General features: G+C 35.6%; 1 non-coding gene across 1 annotated transcript; it reads right to left on the bottom strand.

The window, feature by feature from the left end:
• Nucleotides 1-15,958: 15,958 nt before the first annotated feature.
• Nucleotides 15,959-16,065, bottom strand: LOC131147338 (small nucleolar RNA R71). Its single transcript, XR_009134727.1, has one exon. It is a non-coding gene; the product is annotated as a small nucleolar RNA R71 (small nucleolar RNA).
• Between the last annotated feature and the right edge of the window lie 247 nt (nucleotides 16,066-16,312).

The raw sequence follows: 16,312 nt of genomic DNA, 5'->3' as shown, positions 1-16,312 counted from the left end.
ACATACTTTGACCAATATTTTCATATTTACCCCATCATTATGATGTATATGTATTAGGTTCAAATTGGATAAATTTCTTGCATTTTTGTATTGGTATAATTTCTCTGAAGTTCTTAGTATACAAATAGTGTACAATGAAGGCATATACTAAGTTTTGGAAATATAAGCATGCACCACTTCCCGGGCCTATAGTCATCACAACCCTTAAACCTATGAACTAATGAAAAATTAAATAATTAAGTAATATTAATTTAAATCCATTTTTTTCTTAGGTCCTACAGTGTTTACCTTCATGATAATCCATTTCATTTTCTTATTTATGCCTCTGGCACTACTAAATGGACAAGTAGATTGAATATGCCATTTCTTTTTTTTGACATAAGAAAATTTGGGATTTTCATGAAGGGTTGTGCTTATTTATTCTATTTTTACTCGATGAGGCATTTTTATGACAGTGGGACCTATAATATGAACCTTTCTTGAAGGATTTATTTCCTTTGACTCCTAAGGGTTTATTATCTTCTATTTCTTCCTTTAGGAAAATACTTTTCAATATATTCTTAACCTTTTTTCTTTTCAAGGATGGCATGATACTCTTTTAATTTTTATAATTGCATTACCAACCTTTTACTCTCATTCTTTAGAAAGGTTTTCTTCTTAGACATCCCAACAAGAATCTAACGCATTTTAAATAGAGTACATTCTAGTTCTTTGTTCAAGAGCATGCTTTCATCATAAACTTCAACAAATGATCCATCACAAGATTTTTCATAATAAATATCGCATGATACAATTACAATATTATCACAAAGTTTGATAGATGATTCAACATACAATATGTTGCAATATTTTCCATGAGAATGAGCATATGCATCATTAACAATGTTATCATGATATTCAAAAAATGATTCAACATTTGACATATCATAGCATTTAATGCAAGAATCATCAATTGAGTTTGAGTTAGAATCATATACCTTTTTTTTCTACTAATGCAATTACCCTATCATTTACCACTCCCTGATCATTTGAACATGACACCTCTAGAGTGGTGGTCTCCTTTTCTTGGGTCTCTCCATATTTCCTGTCCAACTCTTCCCATATATGCTTTGCATTAGAATATGTCATAATCTCAAGTATTATATTAGGATCTAAAGTACAATACAGTAAATCCATGGCATGTGAATTCGCATGCATTAAATTAATATCATTTTCGTTAGCTGGCATCCAAGTTCCTTTATAAAGCACCTTCTAGGCCCTCCAGTCCATAGATTTTATAAAAATGCTCATTTGAATTTTCTAGTAGGTGTAGTTAACCCCAAAAAACAATGGAGGACTAGTAGGTGACTGTCCCTCTCCGAATGGGGATACACTAATGTGAGCCATCTCGATATTTAGCAAAAATGTTTAAGTCAATACCACGAGACTCTGATACTAATTGTTGGAATTGGTGTATTCCCAAGAGGGGGGTGAATTGGGAATTTAAAAATTTTTCCTTCCTAGGTCAAATCCAAATCATTGAAAGTATAGCTCAAACTAGGGTCTATCTAAAGGAATACCAATTACCCAACAAAAATTTAACTGAGCAGATAATCAAGGCAGTACAGCAGGCTCAGTTTATCCCATATATTCACAATATTTAAATCATGCACACATTCATAATAAATTAAATATAAGCAAGCATTTGAAGGAAATTAAAGTGTGAGAATTTAAGAGAAGACACAAGATATGTTATCGGGGTTTGACCAATGCTGCCTACATCCCTACCTCCATCTTGCAAGCCCAAGGATTCCACTATTGGTCACTTAATGGGTGGAGCAGCACCATACACAACACCAGGTCAAATTACCTGGGCTAACCTCAACCTTTATAAACTCTCCTTTTAGGGTCGAGAATACCCACCTTAGGCTACATCTGGAATACAACAGATAATTGGTATAATATTCATGTACAATATAGGTGCTTCTCCAACAATTAGATATGTACCAATACGCACAATACAACAACAAATTACACTTCTGTATAACATTAATGTATAAGCACAGTGAAGTCTATATCCCAACTCTTAGCTATATGCAATTATCCCAATTTATATGTGAGAGTGTTGTCAATAAATCTTTTAGTCAATATATGTATATCAATCACAAGAAATAATCTCAAAGATCTTTAGAGCATAAGAAACTATCTCAAGAATAATTTTTCAAGTATCAAGTATAAGAGATATTCATATTTTAGCTTGTCACAAATGAAATTGTCAATAGCACAAGACAAGCTCTTGAATCTTGCAGCAAGAATGTAAGACTCACAAGCTCAAGAGTTTTCCCAAAAGAATTATGGATTAAATACCAAGGGAAAACTCTAGCTCACTCTTCTAAAAATCAATTTCAAATAGGAATGTGCAATGAGAGTGTGAGCTTTTGTAAATGAAATGGATGATCTTAAAACACTCTTACTTAAATGATTTTGCAAGGGAGAATCAGTACGAGTAAAAATGTATACTTGTATGAGTAAGAGTATAAAAGAAATTTGCAAATATTTTGAGAAATTTTTCGTTAATCAAGTTTTCTAGTCCCTCCTGAATCTTTCCAAATGAATGAGTATTTATAGATATTCAACAAATTATAACCGTTGGAGGACACAAGAGTAATTTTGGAAAAGTTTAATAAAGGTTAATTAAAATTAATCTTGTTTAATCACAGTTTAAAATGTGCCAACCAAAGAGGTTCGGTCGACCATATTAAAGGTAAGGTAGACCATATTCATAAGTTCAGTTGACCATGGCGATTTTGAACTATAGGTTCGGTCGACCGTCACAGGGCAATTTCAAACCCTTCGTAGGTTCGGCCGACCATGGTTAGAGATGATCTGACCATTTTTAAGATTCGATCAATCAAGGCTATTTTGAGCTAATGGTTCGATCGACCAAGTTGTTGGGGGTTAGACACGTGCTAGTTCGGTTGACTGTGGAAGATACATTCAAAAAGATACAGTTGACTAAGCAAAGTCAAAACGTTGACTTCCACCCAATTCAGTCGACTAAAGCTTTTTACACTGCCAAGGTTCGATCAACTAAATCTGTCCACAAATCATATTTAGCCCAAATAAAGACCCAAGTTAAATCCCTATTAATGTAAGTTCTTGACCTAATTTCTTGAGAAATTCCTATTGTTATTCGATGGTCTTTTTAAGCTTATGCAATCTATCATGCATGTCATGCAATTATATTACTGACCAAATTAAAAACTAAACGCAATACAATGAAAATTTTCTTCTTCTTTCTTTTGCTCTTCAGATTCCCATGGATTATATCAAGAGTATGTGCTCTTTAAGGTCTTTCTGGTTGCCACATCACTTTCATGTGTATGTTCTGAATGATTAACCTATTCAAGTACTTAGGCACACACACTAGTAACTTGCGGTTTGTCATTATTAAAACTAGGGATCGGGCTCAAAAAGTCAACATGAATAGTGCAAAAATAACATCCATAAGACAGAGTTATTGACATCCCATTGTCTCGTTGTAATGGGAGGAATGTTGTAACTTGAGCAGAGTCTGGTCCATCATGTGCAACTACCATCAATACATCGGTTGTACAACCAAGGTAGAATGATGATGCACGAGGATCAGGATCAACATAGCAAAATGTGCCTCATCGTTGTGGGAGGGTTGTACACCAACCTGATCATTATATGTTCTTGGGAGAGTCTTATGACAAGATCCCTGATGACTTGGATACCGAACCCGACAACTTCTATGAAGCACTTCAAGATAAAGATGAAGAACTCTAGCAGAAGGCTATGAAATCAGAGATGGAGTCATTGTACTCTAATAAATTCTGGGATCTTGTAGAGCCACCTGAAGGGATAAAACCCATCAGATGCAAGTGGATCTATAAGAAGAAGAGAGGAGTCGATGGGAGGATGAAAACCTTTAAGGCTAGGCTTGTTGCGAAAGGGTTTACTTAGAAAGAAGGAATCAACTTTGAGGAAACTTTCTCACTGGTAGCCATGCTAAAGTCTATCCGGATTCTCTAATCCATTGTAGCTCATTTTGATTATGAAATTTGGCAAATGGATGTCAAGACAGCTTTCATTAATGGAAGTCTTGTTAAGTGCGTCTATATGGTGCAACCAAATGGTTTTGCAGCAGTAGGCCAACAACACATATTGTGCAAGGTTAAGAAGTCCATTTATGGACTTAAGCAAGCATCTAGGTCTTGGAACATCCGTTTTGATCAAGCCATAAATCTTATGGTTTTGATTAATGCCCTATTGAGCTATGTGTTACAAAAAGCATGATGGAAACGTGGTGGTATTCTTGGTGCTATATCTGGATGATATCTTACTCATCAGAAATGATGTGGGGGTATTATCTTCAATTAAGCTATGGTTATCCAGAAAGTTCAACATGAATGGCTTAGGAGAAGCTGGTCACATCGCACGCAAAGTATGTTGGGCTTATCAAAAACTACTTATGTCAATATGGTTCTTGCCTATTTTAGCATGTAGGGTTCCAAGAAAAGGTTACTCCCTTTTAGACATGGAATCTCTCTATCCAATGATCAAGTGTCCTAAAACATCAACTAAGGTAGAGAACATGAAGGCAAATCCTTATGCATCAGTAGTAGGAAGCCTTATGTATGCTATGCTTTTCACTAGACCTAACATCTATTTTTTCCGTAGGCATGGTCAGTAGATATCAGTCTAACCCAGGGCGGGAACACTGGACTACGGTAAAACATATGATCAAGTACTTGAAAAGGACTATGGATTATATATTGGTTTATCAAACAGACATTTTAGCACCCATTGGGTACACAGACTCATATTTTCAATTAGATAAGGATTCTAGGAGGTGGAGCCATTAGTTGGAGGAGTATGAAACAATCATATGTTGTTGATTCCACTATGGTGGCCGAATATGTGGTGGCCTCTGAGGTAGCTAAGGAGGTCGTTTGGCTCAGGAACTTTCCCTTGGATTTAGGAGTGGTGCCTTTGGTACAATCGCCTATTACACTTTACTATGATAATAGCGGGGTTGTTGCTAACTCAGAGGAACCCAGGACCCACAAGAGGGCAAAACACATCAAGCGTAAGTATCACCTGATGCAAGATATCGTGCAAAGAGGTGATGTGCTGATGACCAAGATTGCATCGGCAAGCAACCTGGCAGACCCATTTACAAAGAGATTACCAGTTAGAACTTTTGATAGTCATGCAGAGGGAATGAGAGTGAGATGTATGGTAGCATGACTTTGAGTCTAATTGGGAGATTGTAAGGGATTTGTACTGAAATACATGCTTTATGTAATTGGTTTTAGTATTTAATAATAACTTCAGTTATTAAACTTTAATGAGAATCTTTGTGAGCAATGTTTGCACAACATTTTTATTTAATGATTATGCATGTGTGTCTTTTATTCTATATACTAGGTGATCTAGTGTGTAGAGTATGACTTATACATAGAAGATTAGATCATTAGTTCTTATAGAATATAAGTTTATTGTTCACAGTCTTAAATGAAAATGGACACACCATTCATAGGACTGTAGCACAAGGTTTTAATAGGTCTCTCTTGACTATTAGGAATGGTACTGTTCTGATACCTTGTGCTAGTACACTTTGTGTGTATTGAACAAGACCGACATAGGGTAATTATTTATGTACCGACTATATAAAACAATTAATACCTCATGGTTATTATGAGTGCTTATGCTCTTAATCCTAATATAATTATTAGACACGTGCATATAGTGTTTATTACTTTGATTCATAGAAGAGTGAGATTCTTTATGGGTCAAAAAACTTAGTGAGTTGGGTGAAGACATTATGTGTACGGTGAACATTAATTATTGATGGAATCCACATCCCGGTATCGGGATTGATGATACTCCATTGAGGAAGCTTATAAGTTTTGATTGTGTCAAACCCTACATGTGGATTTTGAATCCGAAACATCAAATAAGTTAAGTGGAAGGTCTCAAGGAATTATCATGTTAATTAATTAAATTGTAAGTAATTTAATTTAATAGACAGGTATCTGCAATATTTATGTGGGGAGATAAATAAGCATTTAATAATGGGAGCTCGAAATTTAATTTCGAATATGACATGGAGTGCAATTATAATTCTTTAGTAGTATGAATTATAATTAACGTAATTAAAAAAAAATTTGAGTCGGATTAGGAATTATTAATTACGTGGGAAGCCCTAGTCATATTTGCCCAGAGGTCCCTGTTGTAGCATATATATATATATATGCACTCCATTCAGCAGTTAGGGGGAGACGAGGGAACTCTCATTGAAGCAGAAATTTTTCGTAAAAGAACAATACCCTAGCAGCCATTTACGAGCCCACTCTCTTAGGAGCAAGGCATGTTCAAGGAATACAGTATAAGATTTCTAGCCATCTTCAAGAGCTCATTCTTGTACTTTCAGATTCAGGATCAAACTAGATAGATCACGTAGGTATAATCCTAATCACGTAATTAAGGTTTGCTTGATTATATATATATATATATATATATATATATATATATTGTTATCCATATGCACTACAGCTGGATCTTAGGGCTATTCTGCATGTCTGGACATCGGAAGGTTGTCCACGTGTCCCCATATCTGGAAAGAAAATATGTAAGGCATGGTTATCCCCATCATAATCAAGCTTCTGCATATTAAAATTTTAAAACACCCAATTCACACCCTCCCCTCTTGGGATTATAGCATCACTTTCAAAAAACTCAAAAACTTAAATATTTGTGGATCAGTCGGTCGTATAACAGTGGCACCCAACAATAGAAAAAGGCAAGGGAATAGTTGATAGCCCAAAAGTGGTTGGTCGACTTCCCTATGTTATCTTTTGTTTTTTCATGTGTTTTACCTAACTTTTCATATATTTAGCTTGGTCTTTATTTTATTGGGTAAAAAAAAGACTATTAATAATATTGAACACCACTACCATCCAATATTTTGATCCTTGCAAACTTCTTGAATCCAACACTTGGTAAGGAACTTAATGAATAAATGATATATTGATGTCATGGCCCTTAACTAATTTAGAATAAATTGGTCAAATATAATTTTTATACTAAACCTCCTTTAACCACTTAGAACTCAACCATAAAAATTGTTTTCAAGGATTGTCCTCAAGTAGCTTATAAGTAGTCATTGCCTAGGGCCAAACTACTTTAGTGAATCCTATAAGAAATTGCTTATTGATTTCAAGCCATTGTTGTTGATTTATTTATTTATTTTTGTTTAAGGACCTAGTAAAACCTCACACTAGTGAAGCTCCTACTATCAACCAACACCCTCTAGACAATATGACTAGAAATGACTGCAATAATGAAAAAAAAAAAATGTCATTGTGAAGATAAGAGATACTTGAACTACTTGTAAGAAGGTGATCCCTTTGCAATTCTCAACTATGCCTAATCATTTTATTTTGCCTTCATCTTATTGACTAGTTGCACCTTCCTCCAAGCCAAAAGCCACCTAAATGAGATGTATTGTTGCTTTAGTAGGTCCTTTTTCTAGTATTTTTTTTTTTCATCATCCTTTTCCTTGTCCTTTTTAAACCTATATCATGTCATCAATCTACCAAGATATCCTCTTTGAATGATATAGTCATTCTTCTAATCTTAGTATTAATAGTTTTTACATCTATGGTCCATTTGAAAATGATAATATTTATCCAAATCTGCATTAGCATTTGTGACGGTCTTAACACAAAAGGGATGTAGCTATTGTATATATTGTTATGCCATCCCTTGCACCCCTTATTTTCTTTTTGAGGTTGGCTCAAAGTTGAGGATTTTCCTTCTCCATTCTGTCATTAGGTTTCTTGACCTTTAAATTGAAATCTTATTTCCCAAATTTTCTATCATTGCATCTTGGGCATACTTAATTCATGTGCGACAACAAATCACTAAAGTTGCTAGTAGGTGATTTTGAAAAGTAAAATTTTAACTTAGTGTCTTAAAGCATATCCACAATACTAGTGCTTTTATATCCTAATCAAGGCTTGGGATTTGTAAACCTCTATGTATTTACGAGTGTAATATCTCATAGAATCATTGGAGCCATTTAATCCTTGGTATTGCATATTTGGGCTTTGAATAACTCTGAGACTTGATTAAAAATGTACACGAAGCTATAAAGAAGACTTAAAAATATGAATTCAATGCAGTCCATTTAAGGATAGAAATGAAAAATCATCGCATATTCAAATTAGACACCATATTCACAATCATCCCAAGGTTCCCAACATGCATAGTTAGATTTTTGGTCCCATGGTAATTGGACCTAATAGGTTGGCAGGAGTTCTCTTGTAATATTTTATTGACTAGATTTAGATGAATAATAGGGGGTCCTTGTAGGAAGTAGCCACTAGGTTAATAGTTTTCTACTCCTTACTCTTAAAAGCATCGCTTATACCTGTCTTATTCTCTTAATTTTACAATCGAATGAATCTACACAACTTATCACTTGATTTCCTATTATGCAAATAAGGGGAGTCTCTCTTACTGACAATAACTAAGGGCTAGCAAGTCGCTTGATTAGCCCTTGTCATCATAGGCACCTCATTATATGTTGTTTGGCAGCTAGGAGGGTGTTGATACATAAAAAGTCAACTACATTTAGCCTTTAAGGCATTAAGCTCATGCAACTAATTCATTTGGGGTAGAAAATTAAACATTTCACTAGTACCAAGTGCAAGGGTATTTATTTTTCCTCCTTTACAAAGGTGATCTCCATCCTCTATTTTCTCAATGGTTGTCCTCTCATCATGGGTGTCTTTTGAATAGATGACACCAATTAATGTTGCATAATTTTGTAATATCAATATACATGAATCCCTTCCGTGATCATGATTAGTTTCTTAGTCAACTTCATGACCTGCAAGACAAAACCATGACCCTTTGATGCCTAAGTCAATTCCAGATCTTTGGAATTAAGCTTGATTGTGTATTGCTTCGTGAGGGTTTCTATCATTTTATTAAGTGTTTCATTGTGTTTTAGAATCTCCCAAAAAATTGAAGGCATTTTAAGTTGTCCTTAAAACTCATTTATACCTTCCATTATTGTAGCATACCGTACTAGATGGCGATTGCATTATTAATGGAACAAATGAATTTGATTTGATGATGAACTTCCCTCATTTATACCTTCCTTTATTGTAGCATTCCATGTACTAGATGACAATTGCATTATTAATGGAACAAATGAATTTGATTTGATGTATTGGACATGAGACTTACTTAGACTAATCTATCATTAATCAGCTTTAAACAATATGTCATTTAGCCTAACCCTCGCAACATGTCAATAGCCAAGTAGAGACTGATTATGTGTCATTTATATATCTAGCCTTTGCCTTAGGTGTAATTAACTAAGCTCACCTCGATGATGTGCCATAGGTCAATTAGATTTAGGCTAACCTCGCAACGGTGACGGTGATCACTTGCTAATGCCTTCAATTTTTTGAGATTGTTTAGGCTTATGTTTTTATTTTATTTATTTATTTATTGCAATATATCTTTTTTTTTTATTTGCTTGACATACATATAGTTAAAATGAATCTCTTTAGCTTATTTGTTTGGGCGAGTTATGTGGGTAATTCTTACTCCAACATATTAGTTTAAACAAATTTTAGTTAGTTGGGTTTTAGTTCTACTTTAGTTGTATAAAAAAAGTTCTACTTTCTATTTTTTCTTAAAATATTATATAAAAAAAAAAAAGTTAATTAATGTTTCAGTTCTACAGCATTTGTATTAAAAAACAAGAACAATAATAAATTATGAAATTATTTTCTTGTCAAATTATTTTATTTTTTATTTTTTATTTTTTATTTTTAAAATAATTACAAAAATGTCACCCTATTTTCTTATTTGGTAAATTTATAGAGAGAAGTTAGAAAACATTATCTTTTATTATTTTCTTATCTTACACTTGAGAGTTTGAAATTCTAATTTTATATTTGATTTTTTTGTATTTAGACAATATATAATATAAACTTATATGAAGTTTCTTTTAAAATCTGCACAAATCTAAATCTAAATCCAATATTCAAAATTTACGCTTTACTTTATATATTTTTTTTGAAAAATTAGAAATTTAAGTTGTCTTTTTTAATTATTTTAAAATACAAAAATACAAAAACAGAAAATAAAATTTTAATTTACACAACTAAATAAATTTTTAATATTTAATCTCTGTAATGGTTTACCAAGTTGGCCAAGTCACATAATGTTGATCACTTGCTAATTCCTTCAATTTTTTTGAGATTGTTTAGGCTGTACCTAATGGGTGGAGGGGATACTCAGTCACTAGTTGTAACTGAAACTTAGTGAGAATCAATTGCAAAAACAATGATGTAATTCAATGTGAAAAATAAATATAGAGGACTTCAAAGAACAATTATCTTTCTTGCTCATTGGCTATTCACTCTCTCAACACTATATACTACATTGCACACACACACATAGTTATTTATGGCTGATTCTAAATCAAAATAATCAACGATTGTGACTGGTTAGTGAGGTTGGTGGTCGCCGATCAACAAAAGCGGCTGGTTGGCAGCCGTTGTCAAATTTTTCTGCCACCATCAAGTTTACTCTTTAACATCCCCCCTTAAACTTGACTCTCCTAGCTTTGTCATTCCAAGCATTGTCTTCAGTCTCGTAAAAATATCATGCCATAGTGGCTTCGTGTAAATGTCAGCAATCTGATCATGTGTTCTTCAAGATATCAACTCCACTTCTTTCTTCCTGTAACCCTTGGCGACAAGTCTTGCTTTGTATCTTTGGACTTCTCTTTGAGCGTTCTTCTTGGTTTTGTAGACCCATTTTATACCAATAGTTTTGCGGCTCTTCGGTAGATTTGTCAGCTCCCAAGTATTTCTATTCTCGATGGATTGAATCTTCTCATCCATAATTTTTCTCCATTTGTTTTCTTCGTTAGGCTTCTCAAAGCTAATCGAGTCTCTAGTTAGCAACAGATAGTTTAAAGCAACATACTCTTCCATTGGTTTTGTATTTTCACACGAATCAGCTAGGTTACAGGCAGCTCTAGGCCTCAAGTCTGAGATTTCACGCTCAATTAGTGATGAAACTCCATTTCTCTATGGTGAATGGTAACTGTGTGGAGGTGTATGCACTTCGGGAACTTGTGACTCGATAGCCACTTCTCCTATCTGTGTGGATTCTTCTTCTTTAAACATTAATTCTGCATCTTTGGAAGTTTTAACCTGGTCCCACCTCCAGGATTCATTTTCTTCAAAAATGACATCCTTGCTATGAATGACTTTCTTGTTGATGGGATTGTAGAGTCGATATCCTATGGTGCTATCACCATATCCAACAAGGATACACTTCTCTCCTTTATCTTCCAGCTTTGTCCTTCTTACTTCTAGGATCTTGGCTTAGGCTATGGAGCCAAACACCCTAAGATAAGTCACATTGGGTTTGTCAGTACTCTAGGCTTCATGTGGTGTCATTGTATCAAGAATCTTCATAGGATACCAGTTGAGTAAATAGACTACACATGACATTGCTTCTGCCCAAAAACTCTTAGACACATTCTTATCCTTTAACGTGCTCCTGACCATGTTAAGGATTGTGCAGTTCTTCCTTTCGGCTACACCGTTCAACTAGGGAGTGTAGGTTGGTGTGAACTGTGTTTGAATCCCTTGTTGCCTAAGGATTTCCAGAAAAGCTTCATCTTTGTACTCTCCTCCTTGGTCTGATCGGAGTGACTTGATGCGATAGCCACTCTATTTCACCACTAAAGCTTTGAACTCTTTGAACTTTTCGAACACCACTAACTTCCTTTTTAGGAAGTAAACCCAAGTCTTCCTGCTATAGTCGCTGATAAAGGTGAGGAAGTATTGATTCTGTCCATTTGAAAATGGTCTCAATGGAAACACACATTTGTGTGTATTAGCTGGAGCGCCATGGTAGATCTCTAATCGACTTGCTTTCCAAAGCTAATCTGTATTGTTTGCTCAGAACATAGCTTTCACATATCACATTTGGGTGGTGGATGTTGGGTAAGCCCTTCACCATCTTCTTGCTTCCTAACTTGTTCAAACTTTCAAAGTTCAGATGTCCATACCTTAGATGTCATAGCCAGTCTTTGTCTTTAATAATAGCGCTCAAAGACCTTTGTGTATCATGTTGGATGGCGTGAGGAAACATTCAATTCTTTGCCATTTGTACTCGAGTAACGAGCTTACCTCAAGCTTCTGTTATCACCATCTGCTTATCTTTAAGACTAATTCGGTAGCCTTTCTCCATGAGCTATCCGAGACTAAGTATATTAGTCTTCATGGCTGGCATGTAATAGACATTGGAGATGTAAGCATGAACTCCAGACTTCTGTTCGATCAAAACATCTCCTTTCCCTCGGACTAGGATTTTATAATTATTGCCAAAAGAGATCTCCCCCTGAACTTTCTCATCAAGTTTAAAGAATAAGTTCTTTCTGCCAATCATATGGTTGCTGGCTCCAAAATCAAGGTACCAAACACTTTGGTCCCAGGGAGTTGAATTGTGTGCCATCACCATCAACAACTCTCCATCTGTATGTTCAGTTTTGGCAAGGTTAGCCTCCTCGCTAACCTTTTTCTTGTTGTCGCCCCCAACACTCGTTGCTATAGTGTCCATACTTATGGCAGTTGTAGCATTGAATGTTTCTTTTGTTTACATTCGGGTTGTTATTGTATCCCCTTCTTCTTCTTTATCCTCTGCCTTGTGAAACATAGTTTTTTTGATTGAGTCCTCCTCTACTGGGACCTCTCTCGCCTCTGCCACCTTCTCTGGATTCAAAGTTTCCATAATTTCTTCCACGAGATCCTTGTTCTCATTCTCTTCCTTATTGTGACGTCCCCCCTTTGTCGTATCTATCTGCAGTGAGGGAGAACTTCGTTTGGAGGGCTTACTCTAATGCTTTATCATCACTTCTTCTGTTGACTTTTTGCTCATGGGCTTGGAGTGAGCCCACAAGTTCTTCTATAAATCTAAATATTTTGTTTCTTCCATGGTCACAGCTATATAATCAAATTTTGGATCGAAAGATCGCAAAATTTTCTCACAAATTCTCTCGTCATTGAGAGTCTCTCCATTTCTTCTCAATTGATTTGATACTACCATAACTCGTGTATAGTAGTTAGCAACAGATTCAGTAGATTTTATTTTTAAAGATTTGGAATCACCTCGCAATGTTTGAAGACGAATCTTCTTTACTTTGTCTGCACCTTTGTGTGTTCGATAGAGAGAGTCCCAAACTTCTTTGGATGTCTTGGCAGAGGCGATGACTTCAACTTGCAATCCTTCTTTTGATTGGCTCGCAAGATCATTCTTTGAGTATCAGACATAGCTGCTTCGGCTTCTTTTGATGGGCTTTCTCTCTACCCATCTTCAACGATGTCCATGACATCCTGAGCACCTAGAATGGATCACATTTGAATAAACCAGTTGTCATAATTCTCCTAGGTCAACTTTGGAATGACCGTTTGTGTAGTATTGTTAGCCATTGAGTTTAATATATCAAAATAGAGTGATGGGGATAGATTTTGGAAAATCTGATGCCACCAATGTGTTCAAAAGGTCGAAAAAACTTAGGAACCAATTTTATGTTGCAAAGAACTGGTCCAAAAATCATTGAACCAGCTACAGGAAGTTTTGGTGGTTTAAAGTAGTTTGATTTAACTTAACGACCGTTTAACGACATCAGCACTTACTGGTAGGGCCATGTGGCGCCTTCTGCATGTGCCACATGTTGGCAGCTGGACGCAGGTCAGAAGGCAAGTCGGGCTGTGCTCGCGGGGCTGGAGCTGGGTTGTTAGGTCGGGTATCTCATCAGGTGGCCAAGTTGGATTTCACTAGCCAAGCGAGGAAGACGCGTGAGGGGCGCGTGGAGTGCGTCATTGATTACGCGCTTAAAATGCGTAATTAGGTGCTATAATTCATGCATTGCAAATGATATTTTGTATTTAAATGCCTAACTACTCTCAATATTCTAACATTGTGTTCTATTTATAAAATTTGGGTTTTATTGAGTAATGTATGAAATTTTGGTTTTTTTTTTATTGCAGAGCAACTGTTGGAAGCTAAAAAAAAAAAAAAAAAACCGACAGTACTTTGCAATCTATGCGTAACTCTCTCATCCAACCTCTGATTCAGATGATTCAAGATTCCGTAGAAAGATAAGAAAACAATCTACAATTTTCATGTTTTGTGTTTTACAAAATACTAGCAGCATCAAGGCCGAAATCAGACGTGAAGTTAGCATATGCCGTTTTATGGATTTTTTCAACAATTCTTCGTAATCTTGGTGTAACTTTCTCATAAAGCTCCGATCGAGATGATTCAAAATTCTGGGAAAAGCTGAAAAAGAGCTCTACATCTTTTGTGTTTTAAGTTTGGAGAGTTATGAGCCATAAGAGGGTCGAAAGTGGGCTTGAAAGAGGAGGTCAGTTCATGTACCTTTGAAAAAAAAAGAAAATCAAAAAATGAGATGTGACCCAGCCATGCAGTCGGGTCATCTCATAAAGGCAGTGTGCGCTGGGTACATACAAGGGAAAGACAAAAGAATGGAAATAAAAAAAGAAAGGAAAGAAAAGCAAAGAAAGAAAGGACAAAAAGGAAAGGAATTGGAAAAGTCAAAGGAGGGTTTCCTTGTGGAGGGAGCCGGGTGCAAGAAGAGAGGGAGAGAGCAGGATGCGCTGGGGCTAGAGTGAGAGAGGCCGCACCATAGGAGAAAGGGGGGATTATAGGATAGATCTTGGATAATTCAGCGTAGGTAAATATAGAGATTGAAAGACTTGTATGAACCTACGTAGCATAAAAAATCGAGGGTCTTACTGCGTTTTTGCGTTATTAATTTGCATACTCTTATGTTAAATAGTAAACAAGAATAGGTTCCAATTGACTATCGAAAGAGGCTTTTGGAAAAATTGGCGATTTGCTAACAAACAGAGAAAACGAAGTTAAATTAGCTAAATGAGTAAAGCATAGTGAGAAACTAGGTGAAATCGGTTTCCTAGAAGTTTTCACCATCATCAATTTGACACGCGGTATCCAGTTTTAAATTCTTCTCAATAGTTTATTTAAAGTAGCTTTGTTTAAATTTTGCAATCTAAAATTATTAATTTTTCTAAATAAAATCAAGGTTAGTAAAATTTCGGTACTTGGTAAAATTAAGACATCAATCCCTGAGGACGATACTCTACACATCATTATATTATAATACTATGATACTGTGCACTTGCAGTTTGCACCAGTCAAGTTTTTGGCGCCGTTGCCGGGGATTGAGTTTTTCTTATTTTTGCCAATATGGATACAAAGTAATCTTGGTTTTAATTTAGAATTTCATTTTTATATTTTTATTTATTTATTTTCTTTATTTTATTATTATTATTTTTATTTTTTTTTGTATTTCTGGTGTGTTTTTTTTTTTTTTTTATGTTGGATGCGCAGGGCTATAATACGTGACATTATTCCTTTTGATCCGGAAATTGAAAGAACGCTCAGAGCACTAAGGAAAAAGAGGGTATTAGCCATGGAGAACGGACAAGATAACGCGCAGCCACGCGCCTTAAAGGATTATGTGCGACTAGTTGTGAATGACAATTATTCGGGTATCAGACGCCAGCCCATTAATGCCAACAATTTTGAGCTCAAACCCGCATTAATCAGTATGGTGTAGCAGGCCCAATTCAGTGGATCGCCACTTGATGATCCCAATATCCATCTGGCGATGTTTTTGGAGATTTGTGATACTGTGAAGATCAATGGTGTTATTGAAGACACCATTAGACTGAGATTATTCCCTTTCTCTTTGAGAGACAAAGCAAGAGGTTGGCTACAGTCGCTGCAACCTAGGAGTATTACTAGTTGGCAGGACATGGCAGAAAAATTTGTAGCTAAATTCTTTACACCTGCAAAAACATCTCAACTTAGGAGTGAGATTGGTCAATTCAAGCAGCATGATTTTGAATCACTCTATGAAGCATGGGAAAGGTATAAAGATTTGATTCGACGCTGCCTACAACATGGATTGCCGGATTGGTTGCAAATTCAGATGTTTTATAATGGGTTAAATGGGCAAACGCGGACTTTAGTTGATGCTGCATCTGGGGGAACTTTGATGTCAAAGACACCTGAGGGTGCTACTGCTCTTTTGGAAGAAATGACATCAAATAACTATCAATGGCCAACTGAAAGAACTATGGCTAAGAAAGTTGCTGGAATTCATGAAGTGGAGCCATTTGCTGCACTTTCAGCTCAAGTTGCTTCTTTGTCTCAT

Source organism: Malania oleifera, chromosome 1 (genome assembly GCF_029873635.1).
Source record: "Malania oleifera isolate guangnan ecotype guangnan chromosome 1, ASM2987363v1, whole genome shotgun sequence".
Lineage (NCBI taxonomy): Eukaryota > Viridiplantae > Streptophyta > Magnoliopsida > Santalales > Ximeniaceae > Malania > Malania oleifera.
Note: the sequence above shows the minus strand (reverse complement) of the source record. Positions and strands in the feature narration are given on the sequence as shown.